Genomic DNA, 25804 nt, shown 5'->3' with positions numbered 1-25804 from the left:
TGTTTGGGAAGAACTTTCCCTGTCAGGGCTGCTAAGAACTGGAATTCTCTGCTTCTGGAGCTTATGCTGGTAAAGGAATCTTTAAGTACTACCTTTTCAGTTCTACCTTGAACCAATGCCGTTTCCCTGAAGTGCTGGTTCTTCATCTGCATTTGTCCTGTGCCTTTATGTTTGTCCACTGTGTTTGTGTTCGTGCACCTTGATGCCTGTGGGCTTCATCACCCTATAAATCAATAAATAAATAACAGTAACACCTTTACTCTATCCTACCAGGTAGGATATTTAGGTACCATACCTCTGCACTTTTTATAACTCACACACTTTCACAGGGAAAGCCCACTGAGAAGGAAAACAGACTAACACCTGAGCAGTAAACCTGACATGTCCCAATACAATGGTCAGGCATGGTCAGGCAAATACTGACCATCACACACACCTGACTTCCATTAAGCTCCCTACATGGATAAAAGGTGGAGTACAAGAGCACACTCTAAGTGAGGCAAAGCACATGAGGAAACAGAAATGTTGAGATGGCAGCTGAACAAGAGAAGAAAGACGGCAGATCAGAAGGGGATCGCAAGGAGGGAAGTTCTCTTGACCTTTTCTACAAGGAAACATTACTTTCCAGAAACCTCGAGAATAGAAAGCATAAGATCAGGAAACCAGGCTGGAGTGTCCTGCATTGGGTGTTGGAGAAACCTGGGGCCCTCCTGGGTCAATATTGAAGGCAGGGTGAGGCACCAGCCACTGTGGTACCATCCTCGGCGGCAAGAGCAAAGCAGCATCAGTTAAATCAACAGTCCAATACAAGACAAGTCTGTGTTGAGGTCAAGGTTGCAAGCGGCAACTTTGTATGGCAAGTGCTGGAACGAACATTGTTACAACACGTGTGATAAGAGACCCAAGTAAAGTTGAACTGCTGATGAGTGATTGAACTTTAAAAGCAAGATACAATACCTTTGACAGAGTGGTCTGGCACTGCATGATTGCTCAAACGAAACTCTCTGAAAGGTATCCAGCTGAGAAGTGGCAAAAGTGAAAGTGAGAAAAAGGTTATATCAAAAGGAGAACAAGTACACAGAAGGCCCTGATGTTGAAGTTTTCAGCTGCATTCTCATGCTAGAGAAGCCAGAGAGTGTGCTAAGCTCCAGTGTGCTCCCTTGTCCTGTACTAAAATGCAGGGAAGGGAAGCCAACGTCTTGAATATCCTGACATATCATTTCCTGAACACTTTTCTTTTGCATAAAATTGTTTCCCACACTATTTGTATTTAGAAGTAAGGATTGGCAATAGGTTTATTAGTATAGGCTCTGTCATTTTGACAGTATGCAACAAGGACTGCGTTATTATTATTTGATGCTTGTAGCTTCCTCTTATCCTTAGATTTAGGATTGGATAGGCATATTTCAAACCCAATTGAAGTTCAATAAACACCCTTGAACTGTGATCACTTTTGTCTGTCTTACTGTTTGATACCATGCTTTCCGTACAGGTGTCTAGGGCCAAAACACAATGGGCCTCATTACGAGTTTTGAGGTCGCCATGCCCTTAATAAAGGCATGGTTACCCCCACACTCGGGTCTCGCAAAAGGGGACTTCCCGGGCCATTCTGACCTTGGAGGGCCCGTTATTTCCCTTTCGCGGGTCCCGGAGCCGGTACGTCCCCATTGCCATTTGAGCCCCCATAAGGCTCAATGGGAATGGGGAGGATGGTAGCAGCGGTACCGTGAACAGTACCGCTGCTACCATCCTGGTATGCTCGCGCGTGCCGCTCTGCACGCCTGGTCTGACCAGGTGTGCAGAGCGGCCCCCGCAAGCAAACTCGTAATGTTGCGGCATGGCAACAACATCGCCGGTAGCACTAACGGCGATATTGTTGCCTTACTGAAACAGTTGTAATGAAGCCCAATGACCCCATTGCCTGATACAGTATGGTAGTTTGCACAATGATGAACAAACAGCAACAAGTGTCAACAAATTTGAAAGACTAAGAGAAACACAGTTTCTCAGTACTGACAGCCTAATGGATGTTTCAGTTTCCCCATAACAATGAGCTAAAGCCCAGTATAGTGCAGATGAAGGCTGTGCTCTCCTGTAAAAAGTCAGGTTAGGATACAGAAACAAATGCAAAAAGTTTGGGTGTCCATGGATTATGGAGGAAAATGTGCTTCTAGAGAAATAATTTCTAACAGCCCGCACTTCATTCACTGGTATGGGTGTTTGGCATTGTGGGTGTTGAGGTGCGATGCGGCCTCACTGTGGATCACTGGGTTACACTCATCACTTGTGTACTCAATGGTAGATTGTTGCGCCACTTCGAAGGTTTCGGCCACCCACCCGCACACATCTTAAATCACCCACTAACTGCTCTCATGTTAGGGAGAATTCTCTGTTTAAGCTGAATTTCCTAACCTAGTGAGTCCCCCAGCAGCTTTGCTGGATTTCGGGAGTTTGTTTTTTTCCATCCTGCCAAGAGTGAGACTCTTTTTCTCCCACTCTTGGACATGTATGTGTGTAACTCCTTTGAATGTCAATGTGTTCTATGGGCTATGGGGTCTTTTACTCCATAGGGTCTCATATGTTTTTCTATGTGTGTTACACCGCACCCTATGTGCCGTAGCACTGGGGTGTCCTAGCGGACCTCCACCATAGACTCCATACCCGGGGACTGACTACTGTCTCCCCGGGCATGTAAAGTCACCATTGGCTTTACTAGACCTAAATTTACTAACAGAACTAGTACAAACCATCTTATTTTGGACGTACTAGTAGGGGTAATTTGATTACTCCTGGATCTGTTACTCGAGGGGGCACTGTCCCGTCCCCCCTCGTCGAGTTTTGGCTGGTGGCAGTGGAAACTACTTGTTATGTTCGACCCCGAACCTAACCCTATGGGATTCGTCCCATTGTTGGAGATTGATACTTTTTCTCGTTAATCACTAACGTACCACCGGTCTACTTATCGTAAATAAGTTTATCGGATGGTATTTTCTGCCAGAATTCGGTTTTTAAAATGGCATCTGTGTTCGTCTCTGTGACTCCTAAACCAAAGGTTGAGCCCTTTGTTCCACTTTTGGCAGGCTCTGTACAGAGACCCTCCAAAGTGGTGCCATTCTGTCTGGGTTACCACAGGGGTGTGGGAGGGGGTTTAGGCACCCTGGACCGAGTTGCCTTGCCAACTCCAGTCGCACTCTGGAGTGATTGGCCCAAGTGGTGAGCCTTCCCGCTCACCACTTAGCATGTGTTGATTGACAGCTAGGCTGAATGAATGGGGGTTTTCTGCATAAAAGCAGGGCTTTTGGGACTGATCTTCAGAAGTCGCCACAGGACCTAAGAATCCGACGAGGGTAACGCTGAGCCGACCTGCACAACGACACCTCCGGTGGAGCCCTGCGGAACCGACTCACCACTTCCCGACGACAGAGGAGATCTCCCTGCCGGAGAGTCTCTTCCCCTGACTGGTGGGAACAACCAGTCCCCTTTGCTTTTTATTCGCCTCAGGGCGCAGTGGTCGAATTGCCCGTGTAACGCACCCCGGCAACCGGATAGCCACTACCCCTGTACCGCGACCAAAAGGTGGTGCCTTGTGACGGAACACTCAGCGGCATGTTCTCTTCCCTGGTGGTGCACCGGACTTCACTTTTCTTCGACGACGAGAACCTCTCTACTCTTGGCAAAGACCCGACATGCATCCACCACCAGGAACAACTGCCCCCGCCGGAGCTGCCCTCCACAACAAGGTACTGTGTCCGCCTGGCTTCCCTTTCGATCGGTTCGAGTGAGGTGTCTTAATCCTCTCCGTTCCGTTGGGTCGCCTCCAAGCTTTTCTCATTTATTGTTCTGAACTGGTTCAATCTGCCGATAACAATTTGCTACAAAGACTTGAATGCATCTCCACTAGAGACTTCTTGGGACATATCGCCGTGCCTCTCTCCGAGTGGGCCTGGCCTCTGAACTTTACGATCTATTGTGGTTCTTGCCTTCTTACCCTACATCTTGCCCGTGAAGTATTGAACTGTGTTGATTTCATAACCTGCCTATCTTTTTCTCTCCCGTCCTAACCAATATTAGAGTGTCATCTAGGTTGAGGTATACACCTCTGTCTGTAAATAAGTGGTGCCGGTAGAACCTAGACTTGTCGAAAAATTGCTAGGGGGATTGATCGTTTTCGTAGAGTAATTGTGTTTGATTTGTTTGCCGTGAAAGTGCCATAGTGTTTTTCATAGATGTTCCGTTATAAATAAATACCTTAATATCTTTACACTAAGCCTTGTTGCATGTTTGCTTGTCTTGCTGGGAAGAATTGCCCTATTTTGTATACTCCACATACTGCTCAACTCTTCTTGAGGGAAGTCTGACTGCTCAGCCACAGCTACCAAGTGAATCTGTGTGGTACGGACTGCTACCAAGTGGGTTCACCGCCAAACACCTGTAGTCCTAAATCTTTTGCAGTGGTCCCAGAGGGAACTGCACAGGTTTCCGCCTAACATCTCATATCATGCATCACCTCTGTAAGTGGAATACAGCCCCATGATTGATGGTTTAGTCGAGATGGACATATTATCAGTCTCCTTAAGTCGCTCACTCTGACAGGCTTCCCTTCACCCAACCACAGGTTTGTACCACTTCTGTCACTGTCAGGTACTTTTGGAAGAAAAAGAGGATCCAAAGTAGGAACCCTCATGTCGCCTGCACACTATCTATAATCCACCAGAGAGGTGGTAAATGGACATAAATGATACTTCATGAAAGTAAATTGACTGAATTTTCTAGAGGTGGTTCATAGAAAATTAATTCATAAAGCAATGTTCTAGAAACACAGACTGTGTTAAAAATAACAAGTATTTTAATCACATATATACAAAGAATGTGATGGCGAGCAAAAACACATTACACAAGTTCAATACAATGTTGTTTTATGCGTTTCAAGGGAGTCCGTCTTCATCAGAAGCCTATATTGAACGGTTCTTCTTAATTCCTGATGCTACCTGGAATTCCTGATTCCAGGCAGCATCAGGAATTAAGAAGAACCATATTGGAAGTAAGAAACCAAAGAGAGCTGCCCAGGAGGGCGTTGTAGAGAATGACAGTGCTTTTGTGCAAATTCTGAAGACCTCTTGCGTTACTCTCAAAGGTGGCGACCATCAAAATGAAATAGCTTTGGATCAAGCAGTTTTTCAAAAGAAGGTATATCAGAGCTTGAGAAAACACCCTTCTTAGCCAAATATTATACAACAGTTCATAGGTGGCCTAGAGTTTCACACTGAAGACAGAGATATGTTTAGAAATTGCCTCCTGCCATGTGAGCATGTTCCAGATCCTGAAACAAGTTCAATATAGGCTTCTGATGAAGAGGAACTCCCTTGAAATGCGTAAAGCCACATTGTATTGAACTTGTGTACTGTGTTTTTGCTCGCCATCACATTCTTTGTATGTATGTATGTATTTTAGTTTATAACGCGCCGGTCGCCCGCAGGCATCAGGGCGCAGGGCAAGATCCAAATTAGTTCATAGCAGTACAAATTTCAAAGCCATTCTGACATGCAGGTGTCGTACTGGTTTTCACCTAAAGAGGTGAGTTTTCAGTAGTTTCCTAAAACTTAAGTAATTCTCTTCCTGCCTTAGGTTTGGTGGTAATGTATTCCAGCAGATTGCGGCCATGACTGGAAAGGATTTCCGCCCCCCATGCACGCGCTTTGCTCTGGAGACTTTCAGAAGAGCCTTGTTCTCTGATCTGAGGCTCCTTTGGGGCATGTACAGTGAAAACTGTTTTTTGAAGTACTTCGGGGCTTCTCCATATACACATCTGTGTACAATGGCCATAGATTTGAAGAGGATTCTTTCTTTCACTCTTAACCAATGTAGGGATCTTCTCCCTGCTGTAACATGCTCCGTTTTTTTAATGTTCTTAATGCTACGATCTGCGTTGTTTTCCATAACCTGACACTTTTGAAGTTCTCTTTTTGAGGCTCCAATCAGTAGGGCGTTGCCATAGTCCAAACAAGACAGTATGACTGCTCTTGCTATGGTAGCCGCATTCACTTCATTTATAAATGGTCTTATGGCTCTCATGTGTCGCACATAATAGTTATTATTTTTCTGCAGGTAATTTACCTGTGCCTCTGATCCTAGTGAGGCTTCCACAATCATCCCCAGGGTTTTGACCTGCGGCATCACTGAGATCTTGGCCTGTTTAATAGTGAATGCCTGATATTCTATCCCTAATCTAGATCTGGCTTGTTGAGTCCCAAAGATCATCAGCTCAGTCTTGGTGTTATTAAGACACATCCAATGGCATTGCATCCAATTGTCAATAATATTGTACACTTCTGATATTTTGGCACTGTCTATGCTATACTCTCCTTTAAGTTCAAACACAAGCAGTGTGTCATCGGCATAGTTCGTAAAGAACATGCCGATTTGCTCTAGAAGCTCACATAAACCTCTGATGTACAGGTTGAATAATAAGGGAGACAGGCTAGCACCCTGAGGAACGCCGTAGAGGATTGGGGCTGCCTCGAGAAGATGTCACCCCAATGAATCCTGGCGCTTCTATCCTTCAACAAGGATGCTAGCCACTCCAGTGCTTTGGATGAACACCCGGCTGTTCTTGCCAGTGCCTCCTGCAGGAGTTGATGGGCAACCAGGTCAAAAGCTGCGCTTAGGTCTAACAGCATAAGGATCCCGGTGTTACCATTATCTATCAGATTTAACATATAAGTCTGAAGATCAAGCATCGCCGATTCGGTGCTGTGTGCAGCTCGAAAACCTGATTGCTGTTCATGTAATAAATTCTGGTCTTCGACATGTTTTTGCAATTGGTTAGTGGCGATTTTATCTAAGACCTTCAATATAAAGTTAGAGTTTGTTATGGGTCTTAGATTGCTTGGGTCCTTTGGATCCAGCCCTTGCTTTTTCACTAAGGGGGTTGTTGTTACCTTCTTGATTTCTTTTGGGACTACCCCTTCCCTGAAAGAGGCATTTATTATCCTTGTCAATACTGGTGCAAAGATGTCTTTATTGTCTAGTATAATTTTAGACAGTAAGATATTCTCTGCACAGGAAGTGGGGTTCATTTTGGCTAAGGTTTCACAAAGTTCTTCCTCAGATATGGGGAGGAAACTAAAGCTCTCTCTTCCTTCAGAAAAGCTAATCTTGTTTTGGGGGGTTATGGCCTCCCCTTCTTTCCTGGCTAGGATGATGTTTTTAGGTGCATTTGAGATCTTAGCTGCGAAAGCTTCCTGGACTTTATCACACTGTTCTTTTGTGGGAGTGTGTGGCGGGGAAAGTGATATTGGTTTTTCGAAGCCTTTAATGATTTCAAAGATTTTTCTGGTTTTATTATTTGCTCCATCTATTTCCTTGTTATAATAGTTTCTTTTGGCTTCCCTTATGCCTTTCCTTTAACTGTGGTTGGCATTTTCCCACTGTTCTTTGTTCGCTGGTGTAGGCTGTTGATGCCATACCCTTTCTTTCGCTCTTTTTTCCTGCTTAAGCTTACTTAGCTCTTCACTGTACCACTTTTGATGGTTACTATTTTTTCTACCCAGTTTTTGTTTAAGAGGAGCGTTTTCTTCAACCATTTCCTTCAAGAGTGACTAAGTAATGGTCGGACCATATACATGGTTCTGTGAGCACATTGACTGTTTTCAGGTTATTAGTAGGAACCCAGTCTAGTTGGTTTCCTTGGGGGGTAGTGGGTTCCCTTTCTTTCGCTCTTTTTTCCTGCTTAAGCTTACTTAGCTCTTCACTGTACCACTTTTGATGGTTACTATTTTTTCTACCCAGTTTTTGTTTAAGAGGAGCGTTTTCTTCAACCATTTCCTTCAAGAGTGACTAAGTAATGGTCGGACCATATACATGGTTCTGTGAGCACATTGACTGTTTTCAGGTTATTAGTAGGAACCCAGTCTAGTTGGTTTCCTTGGGGGGTAGTGGGTTCATTGTTGGCTACAATGAATTCCATGTTGTTCATTGCTTTTTCCAACATTATGCCCTCTTTATCCTCTTTATTTCCTCTCCACCTCTTCAGATCACCAACTAGCAGCGTGGATGAGTTAGTGGATATAAGTTTTAAGGCTTGAGAGGTAACTTCATTTTCAAAGTCAGAGACTAATGAGGGGGGTCTGTATATAACTATAATATTTAGGCTATCATTTGGTGTATAGATTAATTTTAGGTGGATAGTCTCACAGCCCATACACGGAAAGTCCACTTTAAAAAGTTTCAAAGTTTCTCTGGCTATAACGGCCACCCCTCCTCCCATTCCCGTCTCTCTATTGGTGTTGTACATAATGTACCCCTCTGGAACTGCGGCTTCACATATGGAGCCGATTGGTTCTTTTAGTCAGGTTTCTGTTATACAACAGATATCCAGGTCTTTCTCCTTTATGAGGTCATTGATGTTGTACACATGTTTATTTAGTGATCGCGTATTGAGAAGGCCCACTTTAAGGCTCTGCAGCCTATTGTTGTGGTCCATTTTTCCTCCTTTTCCTTCCCTCCCTTTTTGACTGGTGTTAAAGGTATATACTTGGTCCATGATTTCCTTTTTCCTTTACTAGGGATTCTATGGTCTACAGCCTAGTTCACTTCTACTTCCTACTACCACTAATTGGTGGTATGGGACGGAAAGGCCATAGTGGTGTGAGGATTAACAATGGAAATGTGAAACTTACGCTCGCTCGTGTACGGCACTCCCTTCCGCTTCCTTCAACAGACTGAAACAGACTGTGCCTGCCCGTGCGCGTGGGTTTCTGGGTAAGTAGTGCCAAAGAACTACAATTCTTCTGGGGATTGTAGTTCTTTGGTGCTAGGAGCGCGTGCAGTAGCTTGTGAACTTTAAAGCACAAATCTATTGTTTACAAATATCGTAATTCTCTAGCTTGCTACCATCTAAATCCTGGTTCAAGGTTCCTTAGTCTAGAGCACCAAAATGATCCAAACTGTAAATAAAATGCAGTTGCTCTAAAAATCGAATTTTAACAGGCTAAAATCACAGTTCTAAAAATATCATGAAAATAAAAATGCACAATTGAATTCTTGGACTGACCAACTTCCTCCGGGCTCACAGTCTATTTGTACTGAAACAGACTGTGCCTGCCCGTGCGCGCCGGCGTGTTTGCGCGTGGGTTTCTGGGTAAGTAGTGCCAAAGAACTACAATTCTTCTGGGGATTGTAGTTCTTTGGTGCTAGGAGCGCGTGTAGTAGCTCGTGAACTTTAAAGCACAAATCTATTGTTTACAAACGTCGTAATTCTCTAGCTTGCTACCAACTAAGTCCTGGTTCAAAGGTTCCTTAGTCTAGAGCACCAAAACGATCCAAACAGTAAATAAAATGCAGTTGCTCTAAAAATCGAATTTTAACAGGCTAAAATCACAGTTCTAAAAATATCATGAAAATAAAAATGCACAATTGAATTCTTGGACTGACCAACTTCCTCCGGGCTCACAGTCTATTTGTACTGAAACAGACTGTGCCTGCCCGTGCGCGCCGGCGCGTTCGCGACGGGTTTCTGGGTAAGTAGTGCCAAAGAACTACAATTCTTCTGGGGATTGTAGTTCTTTGGTGCTAGGAGCGCGTGCAGTAGCTCGTGAACTTTAAAGCACAAATCTATTGTTTACAAACGTCATAATTCTCTAGCTTGCTACCATCTAAGTCCTGGTTCAAAGGTGCCTTAGTCTAGAGCACCAAAACGATCCAAACAGTAAATAAAATGCAGTTGCTCTAAAAATCGAATTTTAACAGGCTAAAATCACAGTTCTAAAAATATCATGAAAATAAAAATGCACAATTGAATTCTTGGACGGACCCCTTTGTATATATGTGACTAAAATATTTGTTATTTTTAACACAGTATGTGTTTCTAGAGCATTGCTTTATGAATTCATTTTCTATGAACCGCCTCTAGCAAATTCAGTCAATTTATTTTCATGAAGTATCATTTATGTCCATTTACCACCTCTCTAGTGGATTATAGATAGTGTGCAGGGGACGGGAGGGTTTCTACTTTGGATCCTCTTTTTCTTCCCTGTGTATTGCGAGACCTTGTGCCAAGGTCTTTTTTTTTTCCTCCCTACCACCTCAAAAACCTAAAACTAGCCTATCTGGTTTTACCTAATATATGGAACTTGTTTCGAGATAAGGTGTGCACCTTCTGTCCGATTGTTTCTGTAACTGTCAGGGACTTTGCCACCACCACCTACCTGCTTGCATTTGTACAGGCTGAAATGCACACTGGAATTCTTAATAACTGAGCCCAATTTGTGAATCCTTGGATGTGGGTCTTCCAAGGGCATTCACCTACAGTGCTTTAGCCCACTGGAATGTCAAAAAGGTACTATACATATGCCACATTGCATTGCATTGCTTTACCATGTCACATGTACATGGAGTGGTCATAGTATAGCTGGTGCAACCGTGTGCTGTCCTGTTGATGACCAATGGAGTCTGGTCTACCAGGGAGCCATGGAAGGAGCTCCCATCCTGGATTCAACATCAGTGATCTCAGTGGATCGTTTTGGAGGAAGATATGTGACTGGTGTTCTTAATGTTGGATGCAGGCCAGAGGAGTTGAGGTAAGCTGTAACTCCACATTGGACTGGTAGGGGTGCAAGCTAGCATGGGGCTGCCTTTGGTAGTGGGCAGAATCCAGTGGGGTAGTGGGAGGAGGGCGGACTGAGTTGGGGCGGACATCAGTGGGGGTAGTCAGGTGAGGGCAGTCTAGCAGGGGTCTTGAGGCTGTTGGGCAGAGTACAGTGGGTGTAATGGGAGGTGTCAGTACTTGAGCGGGATGCCTGTGATAGTAGGTTGAAGTCGGTGAGAGGTGTCAGGACTTGAGAGGGATGCCTGAGGTAGTGGGCATAAATCAGTGGGGGGAGTGGGAGGAGTTCAGACTAGCAGCGGTCTTGAGGGGATTGTGGCAGAGGTTACTGGTGATAGTGTAAGGTGTCAGGATTTGAGGGGGCTACCTGGGGTCATGGGAGTAGGTCAGTGGGAGTAGTGAGAGGTGTCAGAGAAATTGAGGGGGCTGCCTGTAGTAGTGGGTGGAGGTCATTGGGGTAGTGGGGGTGTCAGGACGTTAGGGGGCTGCTATGACTTAGGGGTGATGGCAACTAGTTTTTACCTGTGTGGGGGTATGCTGTGGTCATTCCGGGCGCAACTCGGTTTCATTTGTGCTGCAGGGTGCTTTGCGCTTTGAAATCCATGAATCGGCTCCCAGCGCTAAACATTTTGTCTGCGCAATGTTCTTCCTTTCGCTAAGTACTTTGCGCTGACATAGTGCACAACAGCACATCAATTGCTTACCATCATCAGCCAAAAGAATGACCTTGGCCATAGCACCTTTACAACCCATCCCCATCTTTAAGTTGAACGTTACTGCACGCCTGTTCATTCACACAAACTTGTCTTCAGCCACCCAGCCTGAAGCGCTGTCTCAAAAACAAAATCATTTTGTTTCCTGAATCATTCACTAAAGGAAGCATTCTGTATACCATACACTGAGATTATCAACACGAAACCCGTTTTTTTAGAGTGCCGATTGATCAATGGAAAAACCGAATCATTAGTTTGGATGGACACACTGGGCCTCATTACAAATGTTGCGGTAAGGCAGCAATGGCGCCGGTAGTTCTACCGGCGCTGTTGTTACCTCACCGCAACATTCCGAGTATGCTCGCGGGTGCCGCTCTGGAATGTCTGGTCAGACCAGGCGTGCAGAGCGGCACCCGCGAGCAGTACCGGGTGGTAGTAACGGTCCCGTTATTAACGGGCCATTGTTGCCATCCTCCCCATTCCATTACGCCCTATGGGGGCTCAAATGGGAATGGGGACGTACCGGGTCCGGGTCCCGCGAAAGGGAAATACCAGCCCCCCCAATGTCAGAATGGCCTGGTAAATCCCCTTTTACGGGACCCGGACCCGAGTTTAGGGGTAGCCATGCTTTTGTTAAAGGCATAGCTACCTCCAAACTCGTAATGAGGCCCACTGGCTCTTGTTTAAGTGACGGTATTAAAGGTATATGTGATGTAGATTAAAAAAGAAATATGGTCCATGTTGTTTTTCTTCTCATAGCTGGAAATTAAATGCCATTATGTTGTCATTGAACAGACCAGAAAAATTTGAAGAACGTAAAATACAATCAAAAGCAACATCATCAAGTAGCGTCCCCTCTCCCTGATCGGATACCACATTAGGCTTTGTGAATTAGTACCGAAGCCCTGGATTCATATATGTACAGCATAAATCACATTGCGAAGGGCTAAGGTCACAATTGCAGATATAAACCCCATCTCTTTGACAAATAATAGCACACAATTCCGCTAACTGTATATGTCTGCCTATAGCAGATGGTACAGCACCCCCCAGCTATTTATCTGTGTCCTTGTCTTCTGTAGAAGTCAGAACGCTGATGTGATAATGCAGTTCATTTTTTGTGAGCCCATCAGCGTTGTTATTATTTTTCATTATATTGCACATTTCAAATACACAAAGCACTAGTATCGGTAATGCAGCAGTGATATACAATGTAGTCTTTGCATTGCTGGGAATTTGTTTCCCTATTACTCATGCATTATTTATAAACGGAGATCAGTGAGTTTTTCTGTAATGTTCTTATAATCTGAAAGTAGACCGTTTAATATGATTACTCAGTCAGTTGTGTTCCCGTGAATACTGTGTTTAAGATTCCAGCTGGAATATATGAAAAATACAGAGAATGTTGTTTCACTCATTGAGCTGCCGTCTGCCATTATAAAAAGCACATACGTACTATATAATTTATCATGAACAATCAGAGGTCAAGGATGTCAGTGTAGTTTACCGAAAGATACCATCTGAGAGCCATTGAAGGAGCTCCCATCCTGGATTCAACATCAGTGATCCCAGTGGATCGTTTTGGAGGAAGATATGTGACTGGTGTTCTTAATGCTGGATGCAGGCCAGAGGAGTTGAGGTAAGCTGTTGCTCCACATTGGACTGGTAGGTGTGCAAGCTAGCATGGGGCTGCCTGTGGTAGTGGGCAGGAGCCAGTGGGGTAGTGGGAAGAGGGTGGACTGAGTTGGGGCGGACATCAGTGAGGGTGGTCAGGGGAGGGCGGTCTAGCAGGGGTCTTGAGGCTGTTGGGCAGAGTACAGTGGGTGTAGTGGGAGGTGTCAGTACTTTAGGAGGATGCCTGTGATAGTAGGTGGAAGTCAGTGAGAGGTGTCAGGACTTGAGAGGGATGCCTGGGGTAGTGGGCAGAAGTCAGTGGGGAGAGCGGGAGGAGTTCAGACTACCAGAGGTTTTGAGGGGATTGTGGCAGAGGTTACTGGTGATAGAGGAAGGTGCCAGGATTTGAAGGGGCTGCCTGGGGTCATGGGAGTAGGTCAGTGGGGGTAGATAGAGGTGTCAGAGAAATTGAGGGGGCTGCCTGTAGTAGTGGGTGGAGGTCAGTGGGGTAGTGGGGGTGTCAGGACGTTAGGGGGCTGCTAGGACTTAGGGGTGATGGCAACTAGTTTTTACTTGTGTGGGGGTATGCTGTGGTCATTCCGGGCGCAACTCGGTTTCATTTGTGCTGCAGGGTGCTTTGCGCTTTGAAATCCATGAATCGGCTCCCAGCGCTAAACATTTTGTCTGCGCAATGTTCTTCCTTTCGCTAAGTACTTTGCGCTGACATAGTGCTTTTTCTATTAATCGGTCCCATTGTTTCTTTGCTAGCTCAACCTCACCTCTGGCCTGCTGCCACAACAGCACATCAATTGCTTACCATCATCAGCCAAAAGAATGACCTTGGCCATAGCACCTTTACAACCCATCCCCATCTTTAAGTTGAACGTTACTGCACGCCTGTTCATTCACACAAACTTGTCTGCAGCCACCCAGCCTGAAGCGCTGTCTCAAAAACAAAATCATTTTGTTTCCTGAATCATTCACTAAAGGAAGCATTCTGTATACCATAAACTGAGATTATCAACACGAAACCCGTTTTTTATAGTGCCGATTGATCAATGGAAAAACCGAATCATCAGTTTGGATGGACACACTGGGCCTCATTACGAATGTTGCGGTAAGGTAACAATGGCGCCAGTAGTGCTACCGGCGCTGTTGTTACCTCGCCGCAACATTCTGAGTATGCTCACGGGTGCTGCTCTGGAACGTCTGGTCAGACAAGGCGTGCAGAGCGGAACCCGCATGCAGTACCGGCCGGCAGCAACGGCCCCGTTATTAATGGGCCATTGTTGCCTTCCTCCCCATTCCCATTCAAATGGGAATGGGGACGTACCGGGTCCGGGTCCCGCGAAAGGGAAGTACCGGGCCCTCCAAGGTCGGAATGGCAGGTTAAGTCCCCTTTTGAGGGACCCAGACTCGAGTTGAGGGGTAGCCATGCCCTTGTTAAGGGCATGGCTACCTCCAAACTCGTAATGAGGCCCACTGGCTCTTATTTAAGTGACGGTATTAAAGGTATATGTGATGTAGATTAAAAAAGAAACATGGTCCATGTTGTTTTTCTTCTCATAGCTGGAAATTAAGTGCCATTTTGTTGTCATTGAACAGACCAGAAAAATTTGAAGAACGTAAAATACAATCAAAAACAACATCATCAGGTAGCTTCCCCTCTCCCTGATCGGATACCACATTAGGCTTTGTGAATTAGTACCGAAGCCCTGGATTCATATATGTACAGCATAAATCACATTGCGAAGGGCTAAGGTCACAATTGCAGATATAAACCCCATCTCTTTGACAAATAATAGCACAAAATTCCGCTAACTGTATATGTCTGCCTATAGCAGATGGTACAGCACCCCCCAGCTATTTATCTGTGTCCTTGTCTTCTGTAGAAGTCAGAACGCTGATGTGATAATGCAGTTCATTTTTTGTGAGCCCATCAGCGTTGTTATTATTTTTCATTATATTGCACATTTCAAATACACAAAGCACTAGTATCGGTAATGCAGCAGTGATATACAATGTAGTCTTTGCATTGCTGGGAATTTGTTTCCCTATTATTCATGCATTATTTATAAACGGAGATCAGTGAGTTTTTCTGTAATGTTCTTATAATCTGAAAGTAGACCGTTTAATAGGATTACTCAGTCAGTTGTGTTCCCGTGAATACTGTGTTTAAGATTCCAGCTGGAATATATGAATAATACAGAGAATGTTGTTTCACTCATTGCGCTGCCGTCTGATATTATAAAAAGCTCATACGTACTATATAATTTATCATGAACAATCAGAGGTCAAGGATGTCATTGTAGTTTACCGAAAGATACCATCTGAGCCCCCTTTCATATTGCATTTCGCTTTCCTAAAGTTGCTCGGAGATTAGTTTGACTAAATAAGAACAGGCTTTCAAAAGCCAGACATATTGTTACTTCGTGTTTAAGATCATTTTAATACTTTAACAAATGTACAGAGCGTCTGAAAGACAGGTTTTGCATTAAGCACAAAGTTCTTTGAAGTGTGTTGTTATGAGGGCCTGCTATGGCCACCCAGCATGCCCCCTGACAGGCCCAGTGACTGTGGGGGTTGGGGCCTGCTCTGGACATTTGCCAGACCCCCCCTTGGTACTATCGTACATGGGAACCAATGGGGTTTGGGGCACAGCCATCCATGTCCCTGACCGTGCGGGCCTCTGCCACCGTGCTGGCACGAGGGTCCCACGGCATCGGGGCATGCCGGCCTGTGCCTCCCACAAGAAAGGAGACACAGGGCCTTATTACAAGTAGCATGGTAAAAACGGGGTCATTACCGGCATGGAGGTACGAGCGGGTCCGTGCTCATATGACGCCACTATTAGCGGGTGATTATGAGTGCGCGAGCATGCGCAAACCCCCATGCTGTTAATGGCCATACCGGCATGCCGCTAAAGGCCCTCCAACCCCCGATAGCGCCATCACGGCACCCGCCGATACCGCCACCGCCTATGAGGAACCCCTTAATACCGACCCGGTAATAACAACATGCTAATACCGGGCTCATAATACCGGACCCGGAAGTAAAGTCATCGCGTCGGAACGGGAAATGCGCCGGCGGCCATCTTTAAAAACACAATCCATTGAAATCCTCCCAAACCACCAGTCGTTTCCTGGAGAGCTCAGTGGCAATACTTTCACAATGTCTAATGCAATCCGTAAGACCACCCCCCGCCTGCGGAAACCGCTCTTTTCAGACGCTGAATTAAACATGCTTGCGGACACCCTTGCCGCACATGCTGACGTGATCAAATCACAGAACCTGAAGCGTGAGGTGCAGCAGTGGAAGAAGGACATCTGGCAGGAGGTAGCCCGCAATGTCTCAGCTGTTGGAACCGTCCCACGGAGTGTCAAGGATTGCAGGAAGTGGTGGGATGACCTCCGCATCAGGGTCCGCAACATCCTTGCGAGCAACAGGAGGGAGGCCATGGCCACAGGCAGGGGTCCACACTCTCCAGCCAAACTGACCATCTGGGCGGAGACGGCAAGCACCTTTATAAATCCCAAGTCCATCGAGGGATTTGGGGAGATGGAGATGGGTGCGGCAACATCACCAGAAGGAGGTGATTGACCCTGCAGATCCCTGTAGGGGAAACTATGACTTAGCGCAAGTGATGTGGAAGAGAGTCTAGGCAAGGCAATGCATGTCCCAACACCCACAAGAACATGTTCAAGTCCAGATGGAGGGCCAAACCCTGCCAGACAGAAATGCATGCTGAGTGCCAATCCCATAACCAACACACAGCCAATATACATGGACCGTGCCCATGTAGTACATCACACAAACCCGAATACAACGGCATGCCACCTGCCATGCAGCAAATGCCAAAATGCCCCCTCAGACTACCCTGTGTGACACACCTGTAAGACATGAATGCATGATTAATCAAATACTACACAACACCATAGTATGCATTTGGCATGTAACACCATCACTGATGCCCTGCATCTCTTCTATCCCCCAGGCACCAATGGAGAAGATGCCAGCCAAGACACCACCACGAGGGCATCCACGTCCCGGTCACAGAAAAGGGCAACCAACACCACCACCTCTGGGTCAGCCTTGCAGCCCACCCCTACAGCCAGTGCGCCTGACACCGTCGACACCCAGCTGCCCACACCCACACCAGTGGAAGGGGAGGCCCTAGACGCACTGGCCACCACTGAAGATGACTTTGAGGACAATGTGGACCAGGAAGGAGTCATGGATGTGGCTTTTCCAGGCACCCCAAGCCCCGTGTCCACGCCCCGCCTTAAACTCAGCTCTCACCCACCTACAGCGGTGCTGATCCCTGCCTGCACGACTCTGAACTGAGCCCCTTCCCCGAGGACAGCACTGAAGATGCAGGCTCCGTGACAGCACCACCCACCTCTCCTGCTCCCACCAACAGCCTTGAGTCACGGATGGTGAGGGTGGAGGCCCGACAGGAGTCGATGTTGGAGCTCCTGTGCCAATACATAGCGGATGGCGAGGACACCAGGCGGGAGATAGGCACAGCCATAGCAGGGACCACAGCCGCCATTACAGCCAACACAGCCGCAGTTAATGCCTCGGCAGTGCTGATGAGGGACTGTCTGGGAGCTATCACCCAGGTACTAATATCAATCCTGCTGCACATGCAGCGGCCACAACTTGCAGCAGGTGTGGAAATCCCCACCAAATCCTCATCAGCCACCACACCTGCTTCCTCTGTCCCCACCAGCCCTGTGCGTCCTACCAGAAGGAGTGCGAGGCACACTGAAATGCTGCCCCCGCAAAGCAAGAAGTGCCGCAAATAGTGTGGGAGGACAATGGGAGTGGCTCACATGGTGTTGGGGGTGAATGGGAGCATTTGGGGGAGTTCACTGGGGGGGTTTGTAGTTTACTGGGGGGGTTTGGGAGTTCACTGGGGGGGTTTGTAGTTTACTAGGGGGGTTTGGGAGTTCACTGGGGGTTTGGGGGGTGGGGGTTGTCACATATTAGCAGTTTCAACCAATACACCCGTTGTGAGAAAAAACATTCAATGTCTGGACATTGTTCATTTTGTGTCTATCCATTTAATGTATGACAGTGTTCAGTGCCCAACTCCCAACATTCCCTGTGAGCATGTCCACATGGACCCAGTGTCTATCATAGTCCACATGGACTATGTCTATCATAGTCCCTGTGGTTCAGAAGTATTTGTGAATCAGTGATTGGCGTACTGCATGGCCATCCTGTGCATCACGTACTGGCAGGGGTGCTGCTTCACCTCCGTCTCCATCCTCATCAACCTCACCCGTGCATGCATGTCAATATCAGGTGGCAGTGGTACGTTTCTCCGGACGCACATTTTGTGCAGCATGACACAGGCCATGGTGATCTATGCCACCTTCTTAGGCCTATAAAGGAGTGATCCACCAGACCTGCTTAGGCAGTGGAACCACGCCTTCAACAGGCCAAAGGTCTGCTCAGTCACACCACAACACAGGTACGGGTGTGAACCTGATTGTACTCCTCTTCATGGCTGGTCTGCGGGTTCCGCACAGGGGTAAGTAGCCATGGCCTCAAGGGATATCCAGAAAGCAAAGGATAATAGGTCGACTACCCCTACCTTGAGTCCCTGAGAAGCTAAAATCCAAGATAATCTCATACAATTTTAATATTACTGATACCACACGTAATATGTATAGAAAAATTCATTTTATTGCTCGAGCATCTTGTGCCCAGAGTAAAAAAGGCTCACTAGAACCTATATCTGTAAAACCAAACTGTGCTATTCACTTACATTCTAACTGGTTTTTACACACCAGACTTTTCTTGATGAAGTACACAGAGAAAGGAAAACGGGAAAACCAGTATATATTACTGTAAACATGAACACATATAATCAAGACGAAGGATCAGACATGTTTAATCCTCCCAACTGTAATGCGTACCTCATGGGTTTAGCCAGAGCGGGAAGTCATTCATATAGTTCTGTATTTCATTTGCTAACCACTCTGTTCTAATTTTATCACGTTGATGTAGGGTAACCGGGGGTTGCTTTGTACACACCAAATACCCTATCATAGATTGTTGGGATGGGAGATAGGAAACAAAAATGTAGAGGGTTCCTATTAACAAGTCGACATATGTTTCGGCCTTTCTGACTCATACGGTACTCTCTCTCGGTGCCGTTGGTTCTGATGATGGTAGTGGCCGTCTTCAGGACATAAAAAAGTAATGTTTTCGGTAATTAATATATTCCCATTGGTTGGTTATCTAAGAATCAAAATACATAAAAAATGTATTTTACTAGGAGCTGTTTATGAACAGAAACATACTAAAAGAACTAAAAAACGGTGGTGACAGACAGTAATCAAACCATCACTTCCTGGACTAACCTGAGTGATTCTCTATTTCTTCGAGACGTGTTAGGTGACTTCATCGGTATTTTCATCTGGCTCCTTGACGGATGCCAAGCATACAGTGTGTATTCATGCACCGTATCTGTAAGTATACATGTAGCAATCAATAGGGCGCTCATATTTACTTGGCGGTATTTCATAGTTAGAATGCTAAAAGGTGTTTGTCACAAATTAGGAAACAAGTACCTTAGATATTTTGGTATTGTGAAGAAATTGCGGGTAAAGCCACTCCACACGATATTATTCAAGATGCTGCTGTGTTCAAAGTGATAACAATTTCATCTGTTGGTTTGAAGAAACATCAGCTGAAAAAAATGACACGCGAAGCTGTCATTACTCAATGCGTGTGAAATACAATTAAGTGAAGGAGTTAATATATTCAGATTTTCCGATAATATAGAAGGGCAGTTTTTAATGTTTTTCCTTGTGAGGTTAACCCCATCAGTGAATTGAAGTTGACTGAGCCTTTGCTATTAGTTTTAGCATGGCACCCAGGTATTCATTTTTGTTGTGCAAAGATTTAATCCCACAATTATAGCACGCACAACCTGCAAGGAAGTCTCGTATTTGAAGAGGCTAAGTTGGTTTCATAAATCCAGCTTTGCTCGCACCTGGTTAAAGATAGATCACGGTTGCCTCCTCCGGGGGCTTGTTGGACAACTTGTAAGACACACCAGAGCATCTCTTTGGGTTTGTGCTGTTTTTTCATATAGTGAACTACCATAGGCTTATTGTCTATTTGATTTTTTATACACGATGTAAACCCTCCCCTACAAGTGAAGGGCTCAGATATCCGTTTTTATGGGACAACAAGCTGTTCCTTGCAAATGTATATATTTTTTCTAAATAAGGCCGTAATGCGGCGTCATAATGCATCCGTGTTTGAACGCATTGTTTTTCTCACGACCACGTGACATCCAATCACGTGATCATGACGTCTCTTCAAATGCGAGACTTAGAAGGAAATGAATGAACATTTGCCTTCCGAGACGGTTGAATCCGCAATCTTGCGTGTGAAAGTAGAGCAAAAGAGTTTTCCTTGCAGGTGAGTCACCGTGTGATACGATGGTGTAAAGTGGCACTGCAATCACCCTCTCTCCTGCATGACACCCCATGGCAACATGAGGGGTGGGTGTCCCCTTTGCTTACCAGTACGGCATTTTAATTTGTAAGGCTTGTGTGTCTCACAATCACGCAATAGTGTAAAAGCCTCTGCTAAATGCATGCTGTAGATGCACTCAAGTATATTTTCCAATCATAAGGAGTAGTACGTTACAGGTGGACAAGGAGTCACTGCAGCACCTTGAGACATTGATTAAAAACAGACCCTCCATCACTCTGTCACTGTCGCACATGCTGCACAGTGTATCACAAGCAGATCATTCCTACATTTGTGCGTCTGCTGGCTTGAGAACTCGAGAAATCACCTAAAGCAGAGGAACCCCTATTCTGCTTCCAGGAAAGGGAGACCTTCACACACAAGGCCACACAAGGCCCCAGAAGAAGGTTGTGACTCACAATAACCGAAACGTCAGTGATCCTCGTGGCAAAATTCCTAGCACCATGACCAAGGACCACACCAAATTCTCTTTATTTCTCTTCAGACGTCGACCAGTCTCTCTTGGTCTTGAACCAGTTCTTGCTGGCCACCCCACAAAGCGCCACACAGACAGACGTAATTGCCAAAAATCTGTCACAGTCCCTACTGGGTACACTACCAGCGCTAGGCGCCAATAGACTTTATCTTTTCAAGCCCCATTGGCCTATATTGCTTGTATTAAAAAAAGCAGGAACTGGATGCAGCACCTTAGAGAATAAGAACTATGAGATTGAGATCCATATGAAGCAATATTGTGTTCATCTCTAATTCCCCCCCTTACAATTATAAGGATATGTTATCTGCCTACTTTTGATATCTGTAATTGACTGCATTCTGCACTGTTCACTATTTTGCACATTGTCACTATTTTTACTTGTTGTTGTTATGTTTAAAAAAATCATATTGTTTTTTAAGAATCTTTGAGAAAAAAACGTATAAAAATCTACTATAATAGCCAAAATAATATCAAGGTTGTTGTAGACTAACCTCAGTAGATGGTTGTTTCTTCCCCTCTCTATGAGTATTAGTTACCAATGTTTGGGCCTTTCAGGAAGGTAGAAATCATTACTGCAAAAAGTTATTGCAGACCCTAATCTGTGAGGACAGGATTACCCCGCATATATACATTTACTCTTCAGCCCATCACAGCCGGTCTGATTTATGGCTGTCCCTTCTGTTACAAGCCTACTTGATAATGTCATGGTAAGAATCACCCGGGAAAAATATTCCTACAATGAAAGTATGAAAACCAGCCTGAAGGGGTGCTACATGAACATACACTAGCCAGTTGTCCCACAGCGTGAGCCTGAATGATGTGCTATTACCAGAATAGATGACCAAAGTAACACCTGGCGATAGTTCATGCCAGGGCAAACGGTCAACCAACACCAGAGCCGGTGTTAACAGCACACATACATTCTGGAGAAGGGGAAAGCAGTAGATGTGTGTTACACAGCATCAAGGACACCAAGTGGCAATATTGTGAAAATGTGACACTCCCGCAGTCCCCCCACCCACCACACACAAACGCAGTGAGGGCCAATACACAGTGATGCTGCACATGTCAAACAAAATGCCCTTTGACCGTGCACACCCCAAAATCACACTGCATACATTGCCACGGTCTGCCACATGTGTATACTCACCCTGCAAAATCACAACAAACATCACACATGCATGTAATGAACATCGCACATGACCAACAATGGTCAGAATCTCGACTACGGAAAGGATCACAAAGCCAGCACACAGCTAAAATAACTGTGACAAACAATGAGGATGAGAATAAAACACAAATATATATTGAACAGTTGATTGGCTGCATACATACTGCAAGTGAAATGTCATAACCTGTAGAGATAAACACACATTTAACATGAAAACCTCCATGTGTAGAAAACATGTACAATCCAAAATAAAAAATAAAAAGATCACATTTACACATGGAGAACGGGATCTGCAACACACAATAGTACGTGGAAATGGAGCGGCGTCCACAGACTCCAAATACTAAAAAATATGAACGGGAATGAAGAAAAACAAATATGTACTGTGTAGTAAAGCAGCATGCTCAGTGTGTTTCCCTTAGGCCATCCTGGGCTAACTCACAATCCTCCTCTTCCTCTTGCAGGTGGGCCATTGCCTGGTCCTGAATGGCTTGCAGGCTATCCCTCATCCTGCTCTTGAGCACCCCAGCATCCCTGCAAGCCTCTTTCAGGATCTGGACTCACATCTGTGCCCTCCTCTCCACCGCCTCAGCCCTGGACCTGGCAACCTGTGCCTCCCTAGCATGCTCCCTCTCCGCAACCAGCATCATGGACATTTCCACCTGGACACACACCATGGTCCTTGAGCGGCAGTGCTCCTCCTGCCTGGTCACTGTTGCCCTGTGTGCAGGGTGTCTCCTCAATGGATAATGTCCTGTAGAAGAGTGAGCCAGACCACTGTCATACTGCATATGCCTGTCCCAGTGTGCCCTGCACATGCACCAACATCATCTCGACGTTGGTTGGTGGGGGTGTCTGGTGCTGGCACTATCCTGCTGTGTCAGTTGCCCCACAGATGCCTGGTCCTGTGTAGGAGCCTGGTCTGCCACAGCAACCACCTGCACTGTACTCCCTTGGACCTCCACCTCAGGCATGGATGTTGCAAGCACCTGACAGGGCGCAGTGCGCACAAAAGGAGTAGAGAGGGTTGTGATTGGAACCTGCAAGCAAGGTACACCGGAGGATGCCTGGGGTGCAGAGTGGCAGTGGAGGAGTGGGCAGCTGAATGTGCCAGTGCACAAATCCCACCCGTGTGCAGTGCAGGCGCCAGTTGTATGAAGTAGTTGCTCATTGATCATCCGTGATGATGTGAGAGTGACTCACAAATTGCCCTCACATCATCACAGATCACACCCACCAACCTCACAATCTCAGCCAGCAGAGCATGCAAAAGCTCAAGGGTGACTGTCATGGTCCCAAAGGGGGGACCGGGCTTGGCGGAGGCATCCACTAGTTTGATCTGTGCTGCCTCATATGGATCAGGGACAGAAGGTTGGTCAGTGCCCTCCATGGTGCACTGCACCTCCTCCTGTCTCTGTTCCAGGGGTGCAGCCTGAGTCCCCTCCTGGATGTCTCCACCCAACCCTGTGCGTTGGCCTTCATCTTCATCCTCCATCACCACCATCTCAGTTTCCTTTGATGATTCCAGAGTGCCTTCCTCCATAGATGTCCCCTCCGTCCATGCACCTTGGACTACAGCCTCAGAGGAGTCCCTTTCTACACCAATCTCCTGGGATGTACCACCTGCAGGTGTGCTTGATGGACCATGCACACCCTCAGCTGAATCACCCTCAGATGAGGTAGAGTCAAGTCGTCTCTTCTGGATTGTGGGCTTACACCTGTCGGTCATGTCCCTGCCATGTTGCTCATCAACAATGCCTCTGCCCTCTCCATGAGCTGCCACAACTGTAGAAACATAAGATAGATAGAAAACATTGACATCAATGATGGGTGGCAATGGATGTCTGGCATACTACAAATCAACTTGGCAAGCCAGTCATCATGTCACATCCATTAACTAATTCACACACAATGCACACACACAGGCATCAGAGCACCTGTGACACATCCATCACACGTGCTTGCATGCATGCACTGCAGTCCTACCACACATGCACTAGCACATCAGGCATGCAACTCACATGCACACAATCCTTACAGTCCACTTCAGCTACATCCAAGCTACTACACCCCACACACACCCTGCATGTGACCTACATCAAGCCATGGCTGCACCATCCAGCAGTCAACATGCAATTGCTGCCATACAATGTCATAAACAAATAATGTCACCCCAAGTCACAACACACACAAGACACAAATATGATTTTGCAGTGGCAAACATGCATGCCACACATACGCCGTAGGGCATAATCACATATGGGTACCAACTGCGTCGTCCAGATGTCTCATCAAGGGCAAGTACTGGGAATAGAGTTCTGGGTAGAACCTCTCAAGTACCCGCAGCTGTGTCCAGTGTAAGCGGTGGCAGCCTGCATGTTGAACCTCCATGGTGGGTTCCATCCTGAGTGCTGCCAACACCTTGGTATGGCTGCGGGTCTTGAGGCCGTCCCAAAGTTTCCTCACCTGGTCCCTGGTGCAGACTGCCACTGCCTTACCATTGATGGCAGTCGTGAGCTCATTTCAGATCCTCATAACTGCATCGCAGCCCAACTGCATCCTGGGGTTGTAGAGAGCATCAGAGGCATCCAGGACATGACCCACCAAAATCCCGACTTCAATGTCTGTGAAGTTGGGTGCTCTCTGCTTCGATGTGTGTGTGCTGCCCTTACCAGATGATGCAGATGGGCAGACATTGCACCCCCTTGGTAGGTATGGGCCAGATGGGTCCTGGATTAGAGACAGGTAGCAATGCTGTTCCTTTCAGGGGTTTAAGTCCATGAAAGTAAATGGAGGTGTTTGCATGTACAACACAGGATTGCAGCCAAGAGTGTTCAAGCTGACACAGGCAGACAATGGCCCTCATTATAACACCGGCGCTAAACCATAGTGCTATTAGCACCATGGTTGGTGCCAGTGTTGTAACTTGTCCACCATGGTTCAATGGGGAATTACCACCCCATTCCAAGGTTGGTGGGGCGGTAATTCCCCATTGACCATGGCCCTTCCCCATTCCCATTTTCGCCCCATAGGGTTCTATGGGAATGGGGAAGGCGCTAAATACGGTACTGCAAATTGCGGTACCGTTCTTAGCACCAATGTCCCTTTGCGTATCCCTACATTAACGGCTGGTGTAGACCAGCCGTTAAGATCGGGTCCCGCAAAGGGAACTCATAATCAGGCGCAAATGGGTTAACGGCGCCGCAGCCTTTTACGGTGCTGTTAACCCATTAGCGCCAGGGTCGTAATGAGGCCCAGTGAATCAGGCCCAGAGTGTTCCAGTTCTGCCACTAGTTCAAGACTCTACCCATTGCTAGCAGAACCTTTAATCAGTGAGGACAATTATGCACAACCACCGCTTACAACTACAATACAATAAAAATATAAGACCACACCTAAGCCCCAAAAATCTGCAGCCCACTATGGGCAAGACCATCTCGTCCAATTTACAATGCACATCATCCACATCATCCCAGGAGACTTGCACCAGATAACTGATAATAATTCCTGTTTGCAATATTTGTGACAGAAAATTAAAAAAGCCACGTCTGTGTGTTCTCTTACACAATGTGATTTTTATTGTTCATAATTTCTCTTACATTTTCATTATCCTTTTTGATTGATTGTACTTCTTTTCCAAAATTAATAGTCTTTTTAATTATTTTAATTAATCCAGGATTAGTTTTTTAGTTTTGTCAGTAGTTACTGAG

The sequence above is a fragment of the Ambystoma mexicanum genome, chromosome 12 (genome assembly GCF_040938575.1).
Source record: "Ambystoma mexicanum isolate Mex_15411 chromosome 12, UKY_AmexF1_1, whole genome shotgun sequence".
Lineage (NCBI taxonomy): Eukaryota > Metazoa > Chordata > Amphibia > Caudata > Ambystomatidae > Ambystoma > Ambystoma mexicanum.
Note: the sequence above shows the minus strand (reverse complement) of the source record.